Source organism: Eurosta solidaginis, chromosome 4 (genome assembly GCF_040869045.1).
Source record: "Eurosta solidaginis isolate ZX-2024a chromosome 4, ASM4086904v1, whole genome shotgun sequence".
Taxonomy (NCBI): domain Eukaryota; kingdom Metazoa; phylum Arthropoda; class Insecta; order Diptera; family Tephritidae; genus Eurosta; species Eurosta solidaginis.
This window is the reverse complement of record NC_090322.1, coordinates 110,917,630-110,943,277: the sequence shown is the minus strand read 5'-3', so window position 1 is coordinate 110,943,277 and position 25,648 is coordinate 110,917,630. Positions and strand designations below refer to the sequence as shown.

The following is a 25,648-nucleotide window of genomic DNA, read 5'->3' as shown; positions in this document are numbered from 1 at the left end:
GACATGCTTGTTGCAAGAACAAGTTGCAGCGCAGGATTACATTTGTTGTGGCATCACACATTTCGAAAGAAAATTTATAAAAAAATATATGTGTATACTTTTTTAAATAAATAAACTTCAAGTCATTGTAAAAATTCGTCATTTTCCAGGATTTCAAGCCCTTTGCGCCACCTCTAAATCTTTTTTGACTGGCCTAAAACTTTGTATATATTCGTTTTTGAGCTACTTGCATATTTTTAGGGGGTGAGATCAAGAATCCAAACACTTTTTTTTTTCCTCCATACAACGAAGGACCACCCTAATGTCCATACAAGCAGCGGAGAGAAACGCACAAACACATGTATATATCTGAGATACTCCCAAAAGTAGGCATTCATCGGTGGAAGTATCACTCACATATACACGCGCATATGGCTATGCGAGAAGCTATAATCGTGCATCTGTAGTTATAGCTGATGAGTTTATAGCTGGTAAACAAGTAGTAAATTGTAGAAGATAGAAACGCCTAGAAGTATGCGAACGAGACATCACAGAGTATAAAAAGAGTTAAAGCTGAGTAATCAGAATCAGTTTAATTTAAGCGCTATTGGTTGCGAAGTATAAGTGTTATTGTGAAGTACTTTAATAAAGACCATTTTGCATTATTGAATATTGGAGTTATTTATTCAACAGTTTAGCGATACAAACATTAGTAGAAGGTGTTAAATAAGCGGAGTTTCCTTAAATTCGTTACAATATTTAGGGACCTCAGAATTTTGTGTATTTGGGTTGCTATAGCAAATGAAAGCAACGGATCGTGAACAACTTTTTTAGTTTTCAATTTTTATACTCAGTTGAGCTAAGCTCACAGAGTATATTAACTTTGATTGGATAACGGTTGGTTGTACAGGTATAAACGAATCGAGATAGATATAGACTTCCATATATCAAAATCATCAGTATCGAAAAAAAATTCGATTGAGCCATGTCCGTCCGTCCGTCTGTCCGTTAACACGATAACTTGAGTAAATTTTGAGTTATCTTGATGAAATTTGGTATGTAGGTTCCTGGGCACTCATCTCAGATCGCTATTTAAAATGAACGATATCGGACAATAACCACGCCCACTTTTTCGATATCGAAAATTTCGAAAAATCGAAAAAGTGCGATAATTCATTTCCAAATGCGGATTAAGCAATGAAACTTGGTAGGTGAGTTGAACTTATGACGCAGAATAGAAAACTAGTAAAATTTTGGACAATGGGAGTGGCACCGCCCACTTTTACAAGAAGGTAATTTAGAAGTTTTGCAAGCTGTAATTTGGCAGTCGTTGAAGATATCATGATGAAATTTGGCAGGAACGTTACTCTTATTACTATATGTCTGCTAAATAAAAATTAGCAAAATCGGAGAACGACCACGCCCACTTTTTAAAAAAAAATTTTTTTAAATTCAAATTTTAAAAGAAAAGTTAATTTCTTTACAGTATATAAGTAAATTATGTCAACATTCAACTCCAGTAATGATATGGTGCAACAAAATACAAAAATAAAAGAAAATTTCAAAATGGGCGTGGCTCCGCCCTTTTTCATTTAATTTGTCTAGGATACTTTTAATGCCATAAGTCGAACAAAAATTTACCAATCCTTGTGAAATATGGTAGAGGCTTAGATTCTAGGACGATAACTGTTCTATGTGAAAAAGGGCGAAATCGGTTGAAGCCACGCCCACTTTTTATACACAGTCGACCTTCTGTCCTTCCGCTCGGCCGTTAACACGATAACTTGAGCAAAAATCGATATATCTTTACTAAACTCAGTTCACGTACTTATCTGAACTCACTTTGTATTGGTGTAAAAAATGGCCGAAATCCGACTATGACCGAAAATGAAAAAAATTCCATAATTATATACCAAATACGAAAAAAGGGATGAAACATGGTAATTGTATTGGTCCATTGACGCAAAATATAACTTTAGAAAAAAACTTTGAAAAATGGGTGTGACACCTGCCATATTAAGTAGAAGAAAATGAAAAAGTTTTGCAGGGCGAAATCAAAAGCACTTGGAATCTTGGAAGGAATACTGTTCGTGGTATTACATATATAAATAAATTAGCGGTACCCGACAGATGATGTTCTGGATCACCCTGGTCCACATTTTGGTCGATATCTCGAAAACGCCTTCACATATACAACCAAGGGCCACTCACTTTTAAAACTCTAATTAATACCTTTAATTTGATACCCATATCGTACAAACATATTCTAGAGTCACCCCTGGTCCACGTTTATGACGATATCTCGAAAAGACGTTCACATATAGAACTAAGGCCCACTCCTTTTGAAAATACTGATTAACACCTTTCATTTGATACCCATATCGTACAAAAAAATTCTAGAGTCACCCCTGCCCCACCTTTATGGCGGTATTTCGAAAAGGCGTCCACCTATAGAACCAAGGCCCACGCCCTTTTAAAATACTCATTAACACCTTTCATTTGATACCCATATAGTACAAACAAATTCTAGAGTCACCCCTGGTCCACGTTTATGGCGATATCTCGTAAAGGCGTCCACCTATAGAAAAAAGGCCCACGCGCTTTTAAAATACTCATTAACACCTTTCATATGATACCCATATATGTAGTACAAACAAATTCTAGAGTCACCCCTGGTCCACATTTATGGTGATATTTCGAAAAGGCGTCCACCTATAGAACTAAGGCCCACGCCCCTTTAAAATACTCATTAACACCTTTCATTTGATACCCATATAGTACAAACAAATTCTAGAGTCACCCCTGGTCCACGTTTATGGCGATATCTCGAAAAGGTATCCACCTATAGAACTAAGGCCCACTCCCTTTTAAAATACTCATTAACACCTTTCATTTGATACCCATATAGTACAAACAAATTCTAGAGTCACCCCTGGTCCACGTTTATGGCGATATCTCGAAAAGGCGTCCACATATAGAACTAAGGCCCACTCCTTTTTAAAATACTCATTAACACCTTTCATTTGATACCCATATCGTACAAATTCTAGAGTCACCCCTGGTCCACCTTTATATCGATATTTCGAAAAGGCGTCCACCTATAGAACTAAGGCCCACGCCCTTTTAAAATACGCATTAACACCTTTCATTTGATACCCATATCGTACAAACAAAATCTAGAGTCACCCCTGTTCCACGTTTATGGCGATATTTCGAAAAGGCGTCACCTATAGAACTAAGGTCCACGCCCTTTTAAAATACTCATTAACACCTTTCATTTGATACCCATATCGTACAAACAAATTATAGAGGCACCCCTGGTCCACCTTTATGGCGATATCTCGAAAAGGCGTCCACCTATAGAACTAAGGCCCACGCCCTTTTAAAATACTCATTAACACCTTTCATTTGATACCCATATAGTACAAACAAATTCTAGAGTCACCCCTGGTCCACCTTTATGGCGATATCTCGAAAAGGCGTCCACCTATAGAACTAAGGCTCACGCCCTTTTAAAATACTCACTAACACCTCTCATTTGATACCCATATAGTACAAGCAAATCCTAGAGTCACCCCTGGTCCACCTTTATGGCGATATCTCGAAAAGGCGTCCACCTATAGAACTAAGGCCCACGCCCTTTTAAAATACTCATTAACACCTTTCATTTGATACCCATATTGTACAAACGCATTCTAGAGTCACCCCTGGTCCACTTTTGTAACGATATTCCGAAAAGGCGTCCACCTATAGAACTAAGGCCCGCTCCCTTTTAAAACACTTATTAACACCTTTCGTTTGATACCCATATTGCACAAACGCATTCTAGAGTCACCCCTGCTCCACCTTGATGGCGATATCTCGAAAAGGCGTCCACCTATAGAACTAAGGCCCACGCCCTTTTAAAATACTCATTAACACCTTTCATTTGATACCCATATAGTACAAACAAATTCTAGAGTCACCCCTGGTCCACCTTTATGGCGATATCTCGAAAAGACGTCCACCTAAAGAACTAAGGCCCACGTCCTTTTAAAATACTCATTAACACCTTTCATTTGATACCCATATTGTACAAACGCATTCTAGAGTCACCCCTGGTCCACTTTTATAACAATATTCCGAAAAGACGTCCACATATAGAACTAAGGCCCAAAGCTTTAAATCTTACCGTAGGATTTGCATATGATCATAGAATGTTGCAACCGCGCTCTTTATGGATCATATCTAACTCCTGTCTGGTTTTGATTTATCCCAAACAAAAACACATGAAATATTTACTTCACACTTTTATAGAACGTGGGTCTACCCCCAGGACTAAAGCACCAAAGGTCCAATAAAAATTTATTCAATTAAAAAACAAATTAGCCGTTCTTAATCTACCAATTTGAAATAAAATTATGTATAATAACAAGGGCGTATCCAGCCTGTCACAAAGGGGGGACCAATTTTTTTTTTATTTCTGATTTATATATAGCGTATTTATAAGTATAAAGAGTACTGACGTCTAGGTAAAAGCGAAGCCTGCTTTATAGACCCAGCTGTGGGCTCTAGCAGTGCGTTAAAATTTTTATTTATTTATCAAGAGCTCCCTAAAATATCTGCCATGTCTAGGATTTGGTAATTCAAAACTGTGTTGAATTAGATAAATTATTATAAATGTGATCCCACAAATCTGTTGGTCCAGATTTTGGCAAGCCCTGTACCACAATAGCAGTTCATTATCAATACCATGTAAATTATAAAAAACCTTGGCATCGGAAAGTTTGCTTTCAATGTCTTTAAGATCATCTTCATCTTATTCAAAGTTATTTATCATTTTAGTTACTTTATTAGTAAGAATAGGTAAGTATTATGTATGTGTATGTAGTTATTAATAAATTTATGTAAATAAATATTATTAAGCTCATAATTTGAAAAAAAGGTGAGGAACTAAAAATCTTTTATATTGTTGATGTTTAACTTTCAGTTTTGTGTACTTAGTTCGCGAAGGGTGAGTCAACGGCCCCTGCCTCTCCCTGCATACGCTCTTGTATAATAATTTGGGACAATAATTCTCTGAAGATATTTCCTACAATTTGCGAGAAGTATATTTCACATTTCATAAAAATTGGTGGGACTGACTCCGAAGGAATATGGTGACTGTCTTTGTTCTTAAGAAGTAAAAGGAAGTATTTTATTATTCTCCTGCTTAGAACATATTGTGACGAATATTAGTGATACTAAGTGATACTTCCATCACTAATCTGATACTAAGTAAATAAAGCCACAACAACAATATAGCAAGCTGCTACCTACACTTGTATGTAAGTAAACAAATTAAATTAAACATTATGTCTGCACACATACATGCGGGGCAACAGAGAGAGATACTCACAAGCGCATGCCATCATCAGCCGCTCACATATTCACACGCATATGGATACAAATTGCAAATATACGGGCATATAGCAGAGGCCGGCACGGTGAGAGGACGCAATATGTGGGAATATTAGTGTGTTACGCTGAAAAATGCTTATGTGCTGGTGGTATTGCACTGGAAAAAATTTATATGTTGTATAAGTTAACAGATAAATCTTGACGTGGTCGACGTAACTTAAATTGACAGGAAACATAAAAATCTTATGTTTTGTGTCTACTTGAACTTTTTTCAAGTTTTTTGGAGGGTTATTTTTTTTGAAAATAAAATTTTCGTAAATTTTTTCCCCAGTAACATTGCCATACATTGATTGCAGATTTAAAATCTCTTCAGATGCATTAAAAAAGTTGTCAACTGATCTTATGCATACAATCATCTGGCTAGTGTCGCAAATATCGAAGCTTTCATCAAAGCAAACCGATACATATTTAGCATTTTCTATACGTTCTTTGGCCTATGCTTGTAGGAAATTCCCAATAATTTCACTTCTTCTAGTCATAGTTATGGCTGACAACTGAAGACCATTTAAGATTGCAGTCATTTGCTTCCCTACGCTTCCGAAAAACGGAAATATTTCAAGGCACATTTCTTTAAAAAAAACCCCATCCTCAAAAGGCCTACCTTCTTTGCTAACGCTAAAGCTATTGCATATATATGTTGCCTTCAGTTGACTGTCTTCCAAAGCATTATAGTCAGCATGCTCTGTATTCAATAATTTACTATATTTTATCCTAAAACAGTCTTTAAGTTTAGCAATCAACTGATCTTTATCTACTCCTCTTACTAACTGGAGATCAGGATGACGAGCGTTATAATGGCGCTTAAGGTGAAATTCGTCTTTGCATTTTAAAACTTCGGTGCATACGAGACACTCAGCCTCATTAAAAATATTTAGACAAAACAAAAAAACGTTTTCAAACTCCATCTTCCTGATCAATAAAATATAGTTTGCATTTATGCTCAGTGTACCATTAAATTTAAATTTAATGATTAAATGAACAGGCAATGCGGTATCAACCTGCTTCATTTAACCCTTGCATGAAACTGAATAAAATTTGACTTTTTTGTGATCTGCTTGTTGACGCTCGTGTTGTGTGCGTGTAATTACGAACTGTGTACGTGAGACGGCCGAACATACTTCGACTCCCAGGAAAATATTTGCCTGCCTTTGGTATATAGCTCGTAAACAAGCATCAGGTTCACGAAATTACTAGACCTTAGGAGAAATGGGTGCAAGAGGAAACCGAAGAGTATAAAAGCGGCACAGGCTGAGGCATCACGAATCAGTTTCATTGAAGCTATCAATCAGTTTTGATTAAGCACGCAATCTGTCGGACAATAGTAGAGTTATTTATTGTGAAGTAATTTAATAAAGGCCATTTTGCATTATTAAATATTGGAGTTATTTATTTAACAGTTTAGTGATTCAAACCTTAGTAGAAGAATTGAAATAAGCGGAATTGCAGTAAATTCGTTACAATTGGTGTCAGAAGAGGAATTGTTGAATACAACAAGAACATGGCAAAGTTAAGTGAATTGAAGATCCAGCAACTAAAGAAGGAGTTGGAGAGCCGTGGATTGAATACAAGCGGCGTTAAACTCGAACTTCAGGCACGGCTACGAGAGGCAATGGAAGCAGAAGGAATTAACGTGGAAGAGTATGTCTTTCCTCTCGATGTCGACGAGACAACAACAAAAATTAATGAGAAAAACGAAACATCGCAGAAAGTTACGAGGACAGACTTAAACGTTATATTAGCTGCAATATCTGCACAAACGTCGACAGTGACATCCAAGATGGAAACTCAACTGGAAGAACAGAAAACATATATGGCATTTCAACTGGAATCGCAGGAGACACGCATAACATGGAAGATTGAAGCACAAGAAACGCGTATTTCAGAAATGTCGACACAGATTACATCAAAGATGGAAACACAGTTAGAAGAACAGAAGACATATATGGCTGAGCATTTGAAAGCACAAGAGACTCGCATATCTTCGCACTTGACAGAACAGGAAGCAAGGGTATTATGAAAACTGGAAGCGCAGGATGCAAAAATAGATCAATTTCAGGAAGAAGTCTATGATTTGAAGGGTCGTATGGAGCAGTTACAACTAAATCGCCCAGCTATGTCAGCGAGTAATACAAAGGTAAAAATACCATTATTTGACGGTTCTGTTCCTTTCGAGGTGTTTAAGCTTCAGTTTGAGAAAACCGCAACAATGAACAATGGAATGCTTAAGATAAAGTTGCAGCTCTATTCGTAGCATTGAAGAGGCCTGCAGCCGAAATCCTACAAACGATTCCCGAAGGAGAGCGGAACAACTATGAAGCATTGATGGCCGCTGTAGAACGTCGTTACGGAAGCGAATACAGGAAACATATCTACCAAATAGAATTGCAAACCGCTGCCAAAAATCGAACAAGACTTTGCAGGAGTTTGCCTCGGATGTTGAAAGGTTGACAAATTTAGCGAATGCGGACGCACCCGTGGAATACACTGAAAGGATAAAGATTCAGAGCTTTATAAATGGCATAGGGGACGTCGAAACAAAGCGAGCTGCAGACGCAAACCAAAAGCCAACATTCGCAGAAACGGTATCACATCCTCTGATTCAGGAAACAGCGTCGCTTCTGTGTAAGCCAGTTTTCAAAGCACGCCGTGTGGAGGTAGAAAGGCCAGAGTGGGTAGACGTTATTTCAGAAGCTTTAAAAGGAACGCAACAGAAGAATAATGGTGCAATCAGATGTTTCAAGTGCGGTAACTCAGCTCACATTGCTCGTCATTGCAGCACCGGTCCTGGTAGTTCTAACTTGGGTGGCCTTTATGACCAATCCGACTTGGTCAAGAGGAGAGTAAAACCGTTACCTGGAGCAAGGTTGCGTACGGTCACAGGCGAGTATAACCAAGTTCAGAGAGCAGTGGTATGAAAAGTCTTAATTGGGGAGGTCATGGTTCTACACAAATTCATTGTGGCGGGGATTATTGATGAAGTCATATTAGGAGTGGACTTCTGTGTTGACCGTGACATCAAGATCGATATGCAGAGAAGGGTGATGCGTTATGAGAACCAGGAGGTGCCACTTAACTTCAGTTTGAAAAAAGGGTACAGCAGTAAGCGAGTTCTGGTGGAGGAGATTCGACAGAGACCACGAAAGTCAACAGCAGCAGATCGGGCAAGGGTTGATGGAACGAACGGGCGAAACCAATCAAAACCAAAGGTACCTGCAAGAAAAACACTGGCATTGACAAAACCTAATGGACGCACTAAAACGACTGAAATAATTTTCCAGAAAGAATGCAAGGGTGGTTTCAAGCCAGCGCGCACTTCTGTTGGGAAACGTGGGAACGATACTGATTATGTGAAGCCAATCCGTCAAGAGCAAGCTCTACAAAGTAGTTCATTGGCCAAACAACAGAGTGCGAGGGAACGATCAAGGATAATGAGTAGTAAGATGAAACGCAGGTACGATGAGAACAATAATTCGGAAGGTTTCTTGGAGGGAGATTTGGTACTGTTATACAAACCGGCGGAAAGGTGTTCCATCAAAATTTCTGTGCAGTCGGGAAGGCCAGTACAAAGTTGTGAAGAAGATCAGTGACACCATCTACCGGACACAAACCATTGGGAAACCACGAATTAGAAGAGTTGTATATTTGGAGATGCTAGCGGCGGTTAGATCGAGACATTTGTCTGGTCGGGACGATCAGACTTAGGTGGAGGGCAGTGTGACGAATGTTAGTGATACTAAGTGATACTCCCGTCACTAATCTGATACTAAGTAAATAAAGCCACAACAACAATAAAGCAAGCTGCTACACTTGTATGTACGTAAATAAATTAATCATTATGTCTGCGCACATGCATGCGGGGCAACAGAGAGAGATACTCACAAGCGCATGTCATCATCAGCCGCTCACATATACACACGTATATGGATACAAATTGCAAATATACGTGTATATAGCTCGTAAACAAGCATCAGGTTCACGAAATACCATAGGAGAAAAGGGTGAAAGAGGAAACCGAAGAGTATAAGAGCGGCACAGGCTGAGGCATCACGAATCAGTTTCATTGAAGCTATCAATCAGTTTTGATTAAGCACGCAATCTGTCGGGCAATAGTAGGGATATTTATTGTGAAGTACTTAAATAAAGGCCATTTTGCATTATTAAATATTGGAGTTATTTATTCAAGAGTTTAGTGATTCGAACCTTAGTAGAAGAATTGAAATAAGCGGAATTGCAGTAAATTCGTTACAATATGTATTTATAGCTTCTAGAGTGAGGACACCAAATAACATGACTGTACGCAGAAATGCTTGGAGTAAAGCGAAATAATCTCTTACTCACATGACCCCCTGTTAGGAAGGCAAAGGAAAGAAAATTTACTTAATTTAAAGTAAATTTGTTTGGTAAATGTTTTCCTCATTTTGAGCATGTGCTATTTTTGAAGGGTTCTATGAAAACCGAGACATTTTCACAAGGAGAGTTCGGCATTTTGCAATGTGACCAATGTGATCCGTTTTCTGGAGGCAAATGAGCGAAGCTTTCATTTGCTATAGCAACGTTTCCAACACCAATTACACAAAATTCTGAACTACCTTTAATTCAAAATTTTGTTGAACTAGATAGATTATTAGAAATGTGATCCCACAAATCTGTTGGTCCCTGATTTTGGCAAGCCCTGTATCACAATTCCAGTTCATTATCAATACCATGTAAATTATAAAAAACCTTGGCATCGGCAAGTTTGCTTTCAATGTCTTTAAGACTCATCTTCATCTTATTCAAAGTTATTTATTATTTTAGTTACTTTATCAGTAAGAATAGGTAAGTATTATGTATGTGTTTGTAGTTATTAATAAATTTGTGTAAATAAATATTTTATTAAGCTCATAATTTGAAAAAAAGGTGAGGAACTAAAAATCTTTTATGTTGTAGATGTTAAACTTTCAGTTTTGTGTTCTTAGTTCGCGAAGGGTGGGGCAACGCTTTCCCCTGCATACGCATTTGTATAATAATTATCTGAAGATATTTCCTGACTCCGAAGGAATATGTTGACTGTCTTTGTTCTTAAGAAGTAAAAGGAAGTTTTTTATTACTCTCCTGCTTAGAACATATTTATAGTTTCTAGAGTGAGGGCACCAAATAACATGACTGTACGCAGATCACCCAGCGGGTTAGGTGGTCAGAATATACCAGCGGTAGGTATGCTTGTCGTAAGAGGCGACTAAAATATCAGATTCAAGGGGCTGTGTAGCGCAACCCTTCAGGTTGCTAGCGCAATATACAGCTTCTCCAAACCCAATTGTCAACCTCACCTATCCGCGGCAAATCCTGTTTCATTAACAGACGAAGCTCTGGCGACCCCAATCTCCTCATGGGACTTAATTTAAAGTAAATTTGTTTGGTAAATGTTTTCCTCATTTTAGGTATGTGCTATTTTTGAAGCGTACTATATTCATTAAAAAAGGGACCAAACCCCTAAAAAAGGACCAATTTTTTTGTTTGTTTAAAAATAATGTAGTCAACAGTAATATACATATGTTAAAACATATAGGACTATATCGAAAAAAATAATTATGAAACCATTGTTCAAGGTATTACATTTTTAAGACTTTCATCGACCAAAAGGTTGAAGACCTTGTTGCTTTGTTGATTGAAATAAACTCCAATTCATATCGCAGTCTGGTCTCAACAAGACGCGATTGAATCAATTTGGGCTATGCCTAGGTCGGACTATGAAGCAATTATTTTTTTCTTTCTTTTTCTAGCAGCTTACATTTTTATAAAAAGTTAGTAGTAGTAGGGTAAATATTGATTCAATATTTTAAATATAGTTACTACGCATATATTACTTAAAATGGGCTTGAAATGTTCTTTAATTAATTTGTATAAAAAAGGGAGACGAATTTTTTCTGATTGAAACTCTTTATCTATGGTATGAATACTAACTTACAGTCACGAGCATAGAAAATAAAGCTGAATCACCGCAAATCGTGTTGGCTTTATCAATTGCAAGCCCTATACAATTACTAAGAGGTATAAGTACTTTTGAAATAAATTCTTAATTCAGTGTTTGATTGAACTGGCAGGAATTTCATTTAGCACAACTAGTGATAAAAACCTTTCACGAAAAGTGTTTGTTAACCGTATGAAATATCTAACAACCAAAACAATATATTTTGTTGTGACAAGCTCGTTATTTCATCAACCATTAACGAAATTTGGTTTTTTGTAAAATCCTACGTTATGATTTTAGGTCGTTGTTTGTCTAAATTATCTGATACGGGAGTTGCCTTTGTTCTGCAACAATTTAATGATTTAACAATTGTGGGAAGAAATTCATTTAAGTAAATGGAAGATTATGCGTGGGTTGATGAAAATCGACTGCAATTAACAGGCTGCTCAATCAATCAAATTTTGGGGCAGTATTCTGCATTTTTACCTCAATGAAAAAGAATGAAAATTATCAGATCGTGGCTACTTGCCTAAAAAAGACCAAAATTTACAAAAGTCACTGGACCACAAGGGTTGGAAAGGACCATTTTTGGTCCAAATGGACCAAAGTGGCAGCCGTGTATATATATATACTACATATTTATTATACATACATACGTTTGGGGGCAAGCCTTTAGTTTTTGTATAAACAAAACTTTGTGAATAAATGAGCTCCAAAACAAGTCTAGAATAGATATTTCATATATGCGCGCACAATAATAAAAGTCGGAGAGAAAGAGAATTAGTAGGGAGCGTGAGCTTTGAGTTTTAGCTTAAGATTACGCTTGAGCGATTAGATGTGGCATTATATTCGTAAATAAATGCTACTTTATGTACATAGCTGAAATTAAGTTTCATTCGTTTGAATTGCGATGACGATATTAATTCCATTCATACAAAATATTTATATGTGGGTCATTCCGAACCTGTTCAACCACTTTATTTTTGCATCCCTTGAATTTCGTATATGGGAACTTCCACAGAAAATTCCGCCTTAACCGAAAAACTAAACTATGATTTAAAAAAAAATTGCTAGAATTATTAAAGAAAAATATTTAAAAGTTATAAAATTAATATTTTCAAAATTTTCCTTAATTGCGATGGTGAGTTATCGGTACACAAATTTCATGTTCACGTGGTGATCAGTTTTTTTATTTAGAAGAGCATTTTCTGCTTGCTGTTTAAATTTCTAAGAGTAACTCTGCAATTCAACTCTAATAGCTAGAATTTGGCAATAACAACAACTAGGCGTAAAATCAATGTAAAAGACCAGTGACGCTTCAATTAATGGTAAACTTTTGATTTACTTTTAAACGATATTCTAGTATAACGTCACGCCATACAGAGGCTATTTAGTCTGATTATATCTGCGCTGGCGATTGTAGATGCAATAGTTTTGTATTTTAATGAAAGTTGACAAAGTTTACAAATTAAATTAAAAATCACGCCGTTTAAGCAAGTAATTACTTTCATATTGAGCTTCAAAGTTTCGTAACGTCAAGCCATATTGTAAGTAATTTTCTCGATAGGTGATGCCTTATTCTGAATTCCAATTCAATCATGTCTTATGCAGATGGATTCTTCGAGTAACGGTAAAAAATACACAAAGTGCTATTGGGAAAAAGTAAAAACTGACCCACTAAGGATGGAGAGAAGCCGTTTGAAAGCAAAAGAGAAGGCATCAAAATATAGGAAAATGTGGGAAAATGTATGATAAATAAATGCTACAATTGTGTTCAGACTGTAAGAAATTAATTAGTGCCCCTAAAATGTTGGCCATTGATGGATGAAGCTGTTAAATGGAAACATTGGCGCAATGTTGAAGACCGCATTGCTTTGACATACATCGGAGGTTCTTTAGCTGATATTTTGTACGAACTAGATGCACAGTTACCTTTGTTTAAACTGCACCTTTTTATTAAACGTTCCCAGCAAAACTATTTCGAGAGAAAAAAATAAAATAACATTAGCCCAGAATATCTAATTCTACAAATTGATATAGGTTAACTTGTCAAAATGAGGTGCAAAGCGCACAATTTAACTACCATCAAGCTACATTTGCATTTGCGTTGCTTGGCTGGTTGGCGAAGTAAAATCTTATGCTATAATCACTGACAAACTCACTCACAATAAATTCGATGTGTGCTGTTTTTTAACAAAACTTGTAGACATAATCAATAAAGAACATGGCCAATTTCAAAATATTTATATTTTTTCGGATGGAAATAGCTCTCAGTTTAAAAATAAGTTTATTGCGCGAAGACTGCCATATTTTGTGTTTGAATTTGGTTGCAAAGATGTAGAGTGGAACTATTTTGCAACTTCTCAGGGAAAAGGTGCGGACGATGGGGTAGGAGCAACGATAAAACGAAAAGTTTGGCAGGTGACAATAACGAAAAATATAGTTTAGGATACTTCGGTTTCTTTTTACCAATGTGCTCGAAATCATATCTTTGGAGTTAACTTAACTTACATTCCCACACAGCAAATAGACAAGTTTTCTGTTTTGCTAATAATTTATCAGGCAGCGAAGACAGGCAAATAAAAGCAGCCGAGACTGCGTTTTTACATAAAAGTGTTGTATAATAATAAAATAAACTTTTGAAACGTTATTATTGCTTATTTAAAATATTTTTAAATAAAAAAAAAACATACATTTCTGAAATAAAATGCATGTTTTATTTTTAAACGTCAAATGTTATTTGCATATTAATTTGGTTTATTTTTTACATCCCTTCAAATTGGAATTCCTACAAAAAATTTTAAAATTGGTACATGAAAAAAATTTCAATGGATTTAATTTCAGTAACATAACGTCAAGTAACGTCACGCCAGATACATTGTCTGGTAAAAAAAAAAAACGGAGAAGATTTTTTTAAATTCAAAATTCAAGCCAAAGGGGAGTTCCGTTTTTTGTAACGTCACGCCAGCCCATATACTAGCTTATATAATTAAGTATTTTTAATAAATTTCAGTAACTTTTTTACTAAAATGAGTCCCCTTTATTACAATGCAACTATTTAAAAATAATTTTCCGAAATGTTAAATAAAGCATTTTTTTACATTTAGTCATACAAATTTCACGGCACGTCAGTTTGGAAATACCCATATTTCTGCCATGAAAAGTTCTCAGGCCATAGGGCCAATTGACCTTAGGGTAGTGGCCATTTAGGAAATTTCCTCTGGACCATATTACCATTTCGGGAAAAAAACCATAATCATATTTTTACTGAAGTGAGACGATTTGCAATGGCTTTTTTGCTCGATTTCCCATTGGAGTAAAATAAGAATATAAGAAAATTAGCGCCGCGGAACTTTTTTAGTCGACATTTTGTTTAGGCGCAAACATGAATTAGTCAAACAGTCAAGTACCTTCACGTACAAGGAAATGATCGACGGCTGAAGTACTCAAAAACCTAAAAACACGGAAATCTACAAGCAAAATACATCGAAATTAAAATTTAAAAATAAATAATAGTTTGAAAAAAGTAAAAAACTACGCTTTTATACCTAACCGAACTAAAAATTAGAAAATAGTTTTTAATCGCAACGATTCAATTTACATTAGTAGAAGGTGGCATAACTTACAATAAATAATTTACTCAATAGTATTATGAAACGAATTTATAGTGCTGCGCAGGCTCGCCAAAAATAAAGCAAATCCAGATCATCATTAAAGTAATTGGTTGAATTGACACGGAATGCCCTGAAACACATCTGTATGTATGTACGTCAGTGAGATCTGTGTGAGTCAGTAAGCTCACTTAACTTGTCTCATTATTATGTCCGATTGAAAGTAATGTAATATTGAGTCTTGACACCTCACCCAACATTTAGGTAATTAAGAACGCTCGTATTGAAAACGTACGACCGTTGAAGATTAACATGATTCACGTTTTAAAGTCAGTTGACTAATATTTATGTAGTATGTATGAGAAGGATATTATATTACATGTTTCACATAAGTTATTTAACGATAATCATTGCTTTAGCAGTGTTCTTTTCGTGTTTATTTTCGAAACAACGTTTTTCAGTATGCTCCACAGAATATGTATAACAATAGTTGAACACTGATAAGAAAATATTTGACTAAATGCCGGTCACTCACTCACTTGCTTGAAAAAATCGACAGTGACAACTTTTCTTTCTTTGAAGTCATTAAGAGTTTGGTATTTAGTTTTGTAAATGTACGTACTTTTGTCAATAAATTTTAACCGCGGTAAAACTACGTAGATACGGAATACGAACTGAACGCGTTGACATTATAACTACAATTGAGTAATCAAAGAGAAATCATCGAGTAGTTAGTGAGGGAGCGTCCGATAGATGTTGATGCTTACTCGCAACGATCCACTCATATCGCATTCGCATGCTTATCTACAAGGGTTAGAAATTTACCACGATCGTAGTAGATTTACAATTTTTTTAAATGTTCATATCTACTACGCCAATATGTTTTATTAATGATTTAGGCACTTCTTAGGATTTTACGGTGACGAGTAGTATTGTCAATGTAAATAGCATTGCTGAAATTATTATTTTTCATAACTCTGGTTCTGGCTGAGGGTATCACAAATGATTTTTGTGCGACCCAAAATATGTATAGAGCCAAAGCCATAGCCCACAAAGCGTTAATGAACTTGTTTACAAAATATTTAGATTTTGTAGGAAAAGATGTATATGTATATTAGGTTCGATGAAACGCTTGGTCCGGAGTTGACAATGTTAATATATTGAAATAGTTAAAGGGAGTTTAGTTCCAAAAGCAAAGGCATGAGACTCATCTGTGGTGAAGGCAGAGGAAGCGCCCTACCCGTAGTAACGTCAAAACTTGAATATAACACAGGCCTGCAAGGTTTTTTTGCTTCGGACCAGACAGTCATTTCTGACGTATTTCTGCGTGCTGAGTCCGAATACGTCCTCAGATTTCATCAAGCACGTCAGGTTTTTGAGATATACTAACCTAAAAGTGCGAAAACGCTGTTTTTAGCATTTTTTGAGTTTATATTTTAATGATGGGAATTTTTTTTGTGCAAATCTGCTTACACTATCTTTGAGAACAACTCTTTCCCCACAAAATCCATTTTCGAACGCCTCGATTCGATTTTTTTCCCGAGATATGGTCAATTCAAGTTGGGGTCCATTGTCGAAGTCACATATCATGAGGTGGCCGCTTTGGGTCACGTATTTATTATTGATGTAATATGAGGACGGATTCGGATTCAGCGCGCAAAAATACGTTGGAAATGACTTCCTGATCCAAAACAAAAAAAAAAAAAAAACAATTTTTGTAGGCCTGTGTAATGACACAGAAGATAGTCAGCACAGCATCCTCCAAATTAAAAAGGAGACGGAAAGTGAAAAAAAAAATTCCTTCCACCTGTTCCTTCGAACTTAAATGATGTCTCCGCCTTACTGGGCAGGACCATCTGCATCCATTCGCATAACACGAAGTGGCCAGCGTGTCCTTTAGTGGGTTTCTCCTGAACTGTGTTTACATATGCATGAAGCTTCTTCGATACTGGCCGGTGGTAACACGAACAGAGCCATAAATCTCCTGGATAATATTTCTCTCGAGCGCTCAAAGGGTAATCCCATCTTTCCTCACCACCGTCCATGATTCCGAGGCACACATTGGGACAAGTATGATAACAGAATAAGGTTAGGTTGAGCTGGCTGGTCCATAAATACCTCACATAGACTGAATGTGTTCCTGACGACCAAAGGGAAACACGATCGAGCACGTTTTGTGCTCGTGCCCTGTTCTTGCCAGGCTAAGACTCCAGCTATAGGGAGTGATACGGCTATCAGATCTGGAAGCAGCAAGTGGCATAGGTCATAGAAAGCTTCTAGCATTTCGTAAGAGAACGGAATAATTTTATAACATAGGTTCTGGTTTTTGATAGACGTTTTCAGTTTTGGTCGTTAAACAAACTGCTAAAATACATATTATGAACTCATTCAGTCTGTGTGAAGTCCTCATGGACCGGCCAGTTCAACCTAACCTAACCTAAACGGAAAAACTCAAATTAGGTACCATGACTTATGTTATCGAATAACTCCATTGGTAAATTCTAGAAGTTTTTAGGACCAATCTTAAATGCTGCCTTGTAATCTGGCAAGGTTTTCACTTCTTGCACTAGGAGTCTTGACCCGCGATTCTTCCTGCAGCTCGCACTTCCTACATCTACTGTCATAGACGAGGCTAACCTATAAGCATGTGACGCTAGAAGGCAGTGTCGAGTTATAATGACCATCGTGAGCCTTGAGTCTTCTCTCTTTAGTAGGGTTGCCAGATTTTTTTTCAGGTTTATGAAAAAATTATTACATTTGGACGTCTTTACGTTGAGTCTCATGTAATACTCAGATAAGATAAATAGATACAGTTATATATGCCTTTGCACTTTTATTTTATAAGTTTTTCCAAACGAAAGTGCATCGATTTTTGAATGTACATAAATTGAATCAACATAGAATAAATCTGTACTCAGCTATAAAAAAAAGTTTTTTTTTATACTACACTGATACTTTCATATGTTTTACAAAAAAGTGTCAGATTTAGGCTCAAACTTTTAATCGTGTGGGGCAATTTTATGCTTTCGGATTCTTAATTCCGAGCTCAAAACGCGTCTTTCCATAAAAATTAGGTACCGTCTTGTAAAACGATACCTACCAAAATAATTTTCTCCGTGCAATGTTTAAAAAAAAGGTTGCATAAATTAAAAATTTGTTTTACTTCAAATAAAAATAAGTAAGGAAGTCTAAGTTCGGCCAAAACCAAACATTAACTTGTTTTTTTTCGCGCTTATACATATGCATTCAAACCTTATATGGACTACTAGCCTTTACCCGCGGCCCCGTCGGCAAGGAGAAAATGAACAAGTAAAGGTGTCTAAGTTCGGTTGTAACCGAACATTATATACTCAGCGTGAGCTTCAATTGTACATTTCATTTCAGATAAATAACTTTTCTACATAACACGTGGCACCTTAACTCCCCATTTCCCCTTACAGTAAAACTTGATAATTGAAATATAATTGATTCAAAACTATTTTTTGCTAAGTTCTAACTTATTATTCTAGTCTACTACCCTTTTAAACTTGTTTTATATCTAAGTTGCAGTGGTCTTTAACCGATTCCGTCCATTTTTACTAGAAATATTTTCTACTAAAGGGAAAATTTGTGTATCCAATTTTATTACGGTCTGTTAATTTTTCTTCGAGTAATGGATCCCGAAACATAGAAAATTGCTTAGTCATAAAAGGGGCGGTGCCACACCCATTTTCAAAAATTTCAGTGTTTTCCAAGTTAGTGTTATAATTCAATTTAAAAAGTAAAATTCTATTGATACAAAGCTTTTTTCGCTAGATATAGCTTATTATTTCCGTCTACGACCCCCTTAAATATCTTTTATATAAAAATGGGCGTGTTCTTTAACCGATCTCGTCCATTTTTTCTAGAAATATTTCTTGCTATAGGGAAAATTTGTGTACCCAATTTTATTACGATCCGTTAATTTTTCTTCCAGTTACAGAAACAAAGAAAATTGCTTAGTCATAAAAGGGGCAGTGCCACACCCATTTTTTTTAAATTTAAGTTTTTCCTATTTATTATTATAAACCTATTTGGGAAATGAAATGCTATTGATATAAAGCTCTTTTTTGCAAAGATATAGCTTATTTTATTCGTCAACGACCATTTTAAAAATCTTTTATATAAAAGTGGGCGTGGTACTTAACCGATTTCGTTAATTTTTCTTCGAAGCATTCCTTATAGCAAAGGTAACATTTCTGCCGAATTTTGTTACGATAGGTTTAAAGACTTTTGATTTATGATTAATTATATTTGTAAAATTGATTTTATCACAAGTGGGCGGTGCTACGCCCATTTAAATTTTTTTTTTTCAAATTTGTATCAAGAGCCTCAATATCAGTCCACATGTCAAATTTCAACATTCTAGGTGTATTATTTATTAAAAAATCAGGTTTTTTGTGTTTTCCAAAAAAGTTATATATATAAAAAGTGGGCGTTTATAATTCGATTTCGCTCATTTTCAATACCAATCTAGTCTGGGTCCAGATAAACTCGCGTACCAAATTTGGTGAAGATATCTCAATATTTACTCAAGTTATCGTGTTAACGGACAGACGGACGGACGGACGTGGCTCAATCACATTTTTTTCAATACTGATGATTTTAATATATATGGAAGTCTATATCTATATCGATTCCTTTATACCTGTACAACCAACCGTTATCCAATCAAAGTTAATATACTCTGTGTGCAAAGCACGCTGAGTATAAAAATATGGGCTATTCACGTTAGCCTGCTTATCAATCTGTTTAAAAAATGTGCCTGGCTAATGTATTTTATTTTTTTAATAGAGTAAAAAACATAACTAAATGAGCTCATAGCCTGATAGGGTCCCAAATAATCGAAAGCCACGAAATTACCCTGACGGTTTCGGGCACGGATCCCGAAATCCATTCAGAAATCCATTCAGAAATGCTCCCGGAAGGGTCGAATAGTCCCGAAATGACAACGACGTGATTCTAGACTGATCCATAGAACCACACAGAAATGATCCCTGAAGGGTACCCAAATGATCCCGAAATAGTCCCGAAATTACCCTGACGGGCTCCCGGACGGATCCCAAACACCATCAAGAAAATATCCCGGAAGGGTCCCAAAATGATCCCGAAATAGTCCCGAAATGACCCCGACAGGATCCCGGACGGATTCAGAAATGATACCGGAAGGGTCCCAAAATGATCACGAAATAGCCCCGAAATGATCCCGAGGAGATCTCTGACGGATCCGGAAATGATCACTGAAGGATCCATAAATGATTCCTGAAATAGTATAGAAAAAGTATTATCCCGAAATAGTCCCGATATGACAAAGACGGGATCCCGGACGGATCCAGAAATTATCCCGGAAGGGTCTCAAATTGATCACGAAATAGTCCCAAAAAGACCCTAACGGGATCCTTACAGAAATGAAGGGTTCAAAAATAATCCCGAAAAAGTCCCGAAATCACCCTGACGGGATGCCGGATGGATCCTGACAACCAATCAGAAATTATGCCGGATGGGTCCCCAAATTATCCCGAAATAGTCGCAAAAGAGTCCCGATATTTCCCTGACGGAATCCCGCACGGATTTCAAAAGCATCCCGAAATTATCCTGACGGGATCCCGAAGACCATCTAGAAATTATCCTTAAAGGGTGCCCAAATGATCCCGAAATAGTCCCGAAAAAGTTCCGAAATTATCCTGACGGGATCCCGGATGAATTCCGAAAACCATCCCGAAAAGATGCCAGAAGGGTCTCCAAATGATCCCGAAAAAGTCCCGAAGTGACCCTGACAGGATCCCGGAAAACAGCCTGAAATGATTCTGGAAGGGTCTCTAAATAATCCGGAAAAATCCCCGAAATGACCCAGACGAGGTCCCGAAAACTATCCAGAAATGATGCCGGAAGAGTCCCCAAATGATCCCGCAATAGTCCCGAAATGGCCCTGACGGGATCCGGAAAACCATCTAGAAATTATCCCGTAAAAGTTCCGAAATGACCCTGACATAGTCAAGAAAAGTTCCAGAAATTACCCCGACGGGATCCCGGACGGAGCCCGAAAACTATCCAGAAATGGCCCCGGTGGGGTCCCAAAGTGATCCCGAAATGACCCCGACGGGACCAAGGACGGATCCGGAAAACCATCCAGAAATGATGCCCGAAGGGACAACAAATGATTCCAAAATAGTCCCGAAGAAATCCCTAAAATGACCCTGACGGGATTCCAAAAAAGTTCCGAAATGACCCTGCCGGGATACCGGACGGATCCGCAAAACCATCCAGAAATGATGCCGGAAGGGTTCCCAAATGATCTCGAAATAACCCTGACGGGATCCCGGACGGGTTAAACTGATTATCACTGCTCACTTTGTAAGCCCTCGACTTATTTGACCCATTGAGTTTGTAATATTGGTGAAGGTCATTATACTTAACGTTATATTGTGTAAAACCTATTAAAAATTAATCGAGGGGGTCGTGCATAAAATTTTTAGCCAGTAGACCATTGTCTATCTGTGTCCCAAATTCCATCAAAATCCGTGTAACCGTTCTGGCGTGATTCAGTCACAAAGACGAATATAATTAAATTATAACTGTTCCTGGGGGGAGGGGGGGGGGGGCCTTTACCTTTTCCCCTTTTCAAAAAAGTATAGCTAGTAGATCCTTCTAGACTATTGGCTATATGTGTGCCAAATTTCATCCGAATCCGTCCGGCCGTTCTTGCGTGATTGAGTCCCAAAAAGAAACGTCTGGACTTCCAGACATCCAAACTTCCGCATTTATAATGTTAACTAGCCTTTACCCGCTGCTCCGTCTGCAAGGAGAAAATAAACATATGGGATATTCACGTTATCCTGCTTATCAAGTTATCTGTTTAAAAAAAAATTTCGGTCCAATGTATTTTATTTATCTAATAGTAAGAAAAATATCTAATAACCTGATAGGGTTCCCAAATGATCGAAAGCCACCAATTACCCCGACGGTATCATGGACGCATCCCCAAAACCAGAATTGCTCCCGGAAGGGTCTCCAGATGGTCCCGGAATAGTCCCAAAAAAGTCCCGAAATGACAACGTCGCGATTCTAGACTGATCCAGAGAATCACACAGAAATGATCCTTGAAGGGTACTAAAATGATCCCGAAATAGTCCCGAAAAAGTTCCGAATTGAACCTGACGGGCTCCCGGACGGATTCCAAACAACATCCAGAAAATATCCCGGAAGGGTCCCTACATTATCCCAACGTAGTCCAGGAAAAGTCCCGAAATGACCCCGACGGGATCCCGAATAGAAGTTTACGCGGATCACTTTATCGGCGGCGGCGGCGTGGGCGGCGCGCCGGCATACGCTGGTGTTCTTACTTTAAAAAGCTTGATTTTTGTATTTAAAAAAATAATATTTAGGAAAGGTTTTGTTTGTATGTATTTAAGGAAATTAACGTTTTGGCCATTTCGGAAAGATCCGAAATCTACGCCTCCTGACCCTCACACCATATGCCAGCACAGAAACTATAGGACTGTGACTTCGAACTCATATGTACCTTCGTCGACGTCACTTTCCTAGAAGCTCTAGGTGTAGCTCCGAAGACTTTCTAACGGATGTTTTTGTCACGCTATGCTGCCGAGCTACACCTGAGAAACACCTTGAAATGTTAGGGAGTACTATTCGGCCAAGGATGCCGCCCTCGAAATCATAAGCAGTCTAAGTGGATGTCATTGCGTAAATCATGGGTGAAAATCGTATAATCCTCGGTGCATCTACATAATTAAAATTTTACAAGGTCCCTGGATAAAATTTTTTAATGTAGACCAAAGTTTGCAGACGTTTGTGTTCACAACATTGATTTCAATAGTCTTCGTTAAATCAAAACGATATTTTAGAATGAAAGTCGACCGATTATAAGTTGAAAGATGTTAACTGCTGTTTTCCGGCCTTATGATTAAAGCTCATTATGGATGACCGCGTAGCTTCAGTTTTCATACTAGTTCGACTGTCCACTACGTTGGGGTAGTAGCACACACGGTCATTCTTGGGAAAGCTTTTGCTTCACCACTTTGAGTGTGCGAAGGACACCTGGTAAATATATGTGCCTACGTGTAGGTGATATATACACTTGGTTGATAGGCTATAATTAATGTGATTCACTCCAAGGGACTAGTTTTGGATAGGGCCGCCAACTTTAGGAAATGTCAAACCGGGAGACTAGGGTGTTGAAGTATGAAGTGTGAAAATCAAAATTAACATTTCAGACACTATTTTATAGTTTCGCAAATAAGCAACAGATGTTTGAATGTAAGCCCAAGTGATTTTTCAAACCCTTCTATACGTATCTTCAATTAGGTATGAGGTGAGAATCATTTCAAAGGAGTGTGTAAACTACTGGAACCTAATAAAGGATTTTGCATCACTGATTTCGCTTATTCTTTCAGCCAATCGCAATTTAAATAAAAAAAAAATAAAAAATCGGCCCCTTTTTTTGGATAATTTGCTTTTTTTTACCAACTTGAGGACAATTTGAAAACATGTTCGCCTTGGGTCATTTTATTTGAATTCATTGTTCACTATTAATTTTTTGAAAAAATATGCAAAGTGAGCATATAAATTTATTATTGTGGGTTTATGCAAATAACGATTCTTATATAATTACTTTATTGACGATAATTCAGTTAGCATATGAAATGTAAAGAATGATATTTCAAAATTTTCCTTGTAAAGAAGTCGGACGATTTTCAATAGACGAATTACACACAACGCTTGTCCTCTGTGAATAATTTGGATTTATACATTGGTAAAATCCTAACTCATAAAATATTATCTCACATTATATAACTTTTATTTAGTGTTTTGTTTTAATAACTTGGTGAATTGGGTGATGCAAAGTCCGTGTTAACCTAACATCGAAAGCCCGTGTTTTTTAAAATAACTTTTGAACAGTTAGAAAGAGTTAAATTTCGCAATTAGTTTCTTATAAATGCACTCTAAACTTTTTGATTGATTTAACGACAATTATCACTGTAATTTTATGTTGAATCTCTTGCTGCTGCTTAACATCATATTCATTTCTGCTTAGTTTCCGCGAAAAGACACAATAGGTATAATTTCAAATACAAAGTATAACAAACATAGATTTTGCTACTGAGAATGTTTAGTAATTAAACATAAAATGCTGAAAAATTTTGAATGTGACCAAAAATGCACAATTAAAGTAGCGTTATGCTTATACTTGCAATCAAATATGTGTAAATCAGAGGTCTGCTTTGAGTACTAATAAAATTAGTGCACTTAGTCATGAGCCAAAAAATTGTGCCTAACCCTGCAAAAATCGCGAGTACTCCATGCGTGCATGTATGGAGTACTCGCTATGGACCAACCGAGTGCTCCAAAATTAACCACAATTCATACAAAAAATATGGTCCAATTAACATTGCGATGTCCTAGGACTGGACCATATACTCCAGCTCCGCATTACATCAGAGTAATCCATGGAGTACCCACAGACCAATAAACATCGAGTAGTGATTACAATCGTTAAAAACGAGCAATGATCGGCTTACAATATGTTCCTGTAGAAACATGAGTTGGTCCATTGCTGCATTACAGTGGGCTACAGTGGTAAGTACTCCAGTGGACTTAGTCAAGTACAGATAAATACTATGAGTGACTAGCACATAAAATAGAAAATACATGCGAGTGCCCCGCAACACACATGTCCCATACATACATATATGACATTGTTGAGTATAAACTGAAATCATAGTCGCTTTAACTCAGTAGCATGTTGGTTTCGTGTGTAATACACTGTATACTTCGTTTATTATCGGTTTTTCTTTAGCGCTGTATTCAGTTTAGTTTCGTGTACATCGTTTGTGTTGCTAGCGTCAGAAGACTGATTTGACTATATTCATTTTATTGTACTGTTAGTCATACTGATTCAAATTAGTGTTTACGTATAACACAGTTGACTTTCTTGCTCAATAAGACAATTGAGTACTGAACTGCTTCGTGGCTTATGAGCGGTTATTCATTTTACGAAGCATGACTATTAGGCCGGGTCGATTTGTGGGGAGGCAAAAAAGTCGCCCATTGATCTGTGAAAATCACATTCTAGGGATCAAAATAAGAAACTTTGCCGAAGGAACCATACCTCTAAAACGATGATGTCCCCCATTTGGGTCGTAGGGGCAAATTTTAAAAAATCCCACTTTGAAATGCCTATGTTTTTTCTTTTTGGAGTTTATTTTTCTCTTTAGAAATTTATTTAGTCAGAACATATGTAAATGAAAAAATGAATTTAACTTAGTAATAGAAAAGAAATTAAAAAAAATTATTAGAAATTAGCGTTTTTACAACTCCCTTTTAAAACCAAGGCATCACTGTGATGCATTTGCATGTCGTAAACATAGTTGTGTGGGTTTTTTATTCAACTGTAAAAAATGAAGGTATCACTGTGACACAATTGCAGATCGTAAAATTGCTTGTGTTGTTTTTTTTTTTAAGCCACCACAAGACACAGCAGGTAGAATTGAAATTGCCCCTACCCAAAAGTTCGACCCAAAGGGGGGGGGGGGGGGTCCATCAGAATTCGTTTTAGAGTTATGGTTCCTTCGGCAAAGTTTCTTATTTTGATCCCTAGAATACGATTTTCAGAGAGCAATGAGCGATTTTTAAA

At 36.9% G+C, this 25,648-nt stretch overlaps 1 protein-coding gene across 12 annotated transcripts in view; it reads right to left on the bottom strand.

The window, feature by feature from the left end:
* moody (G-protein coupled receptor moody) overlaps positions 1 to 25,648 on the bottom strand; it is a 133,502-nt gene that overhangs the window by 83,374 nt on the left and 24,480 nt on the right. For 2 of the 12 annotated variants that reach the window (XM_067782451.1, XM_067782460.1), the window contains exon 1: positions 14,995 to 15,684. The exons of 4 other annotated variants lie outside the window; for them this stretch is intronic. The gene's annotated coding sequence lies outside the window, so the exon portion shown is untranslated. Of the gene's footprint in view, positions 1 to 14,994; positions 15,685 to 25,648 lie in introns of those variants that run through there. 6 more of the 12 variants (XM_067782454.1, XM_067782462.1, XM_067782452.1 and 3 more) reach the window with 4 other exon arrangements.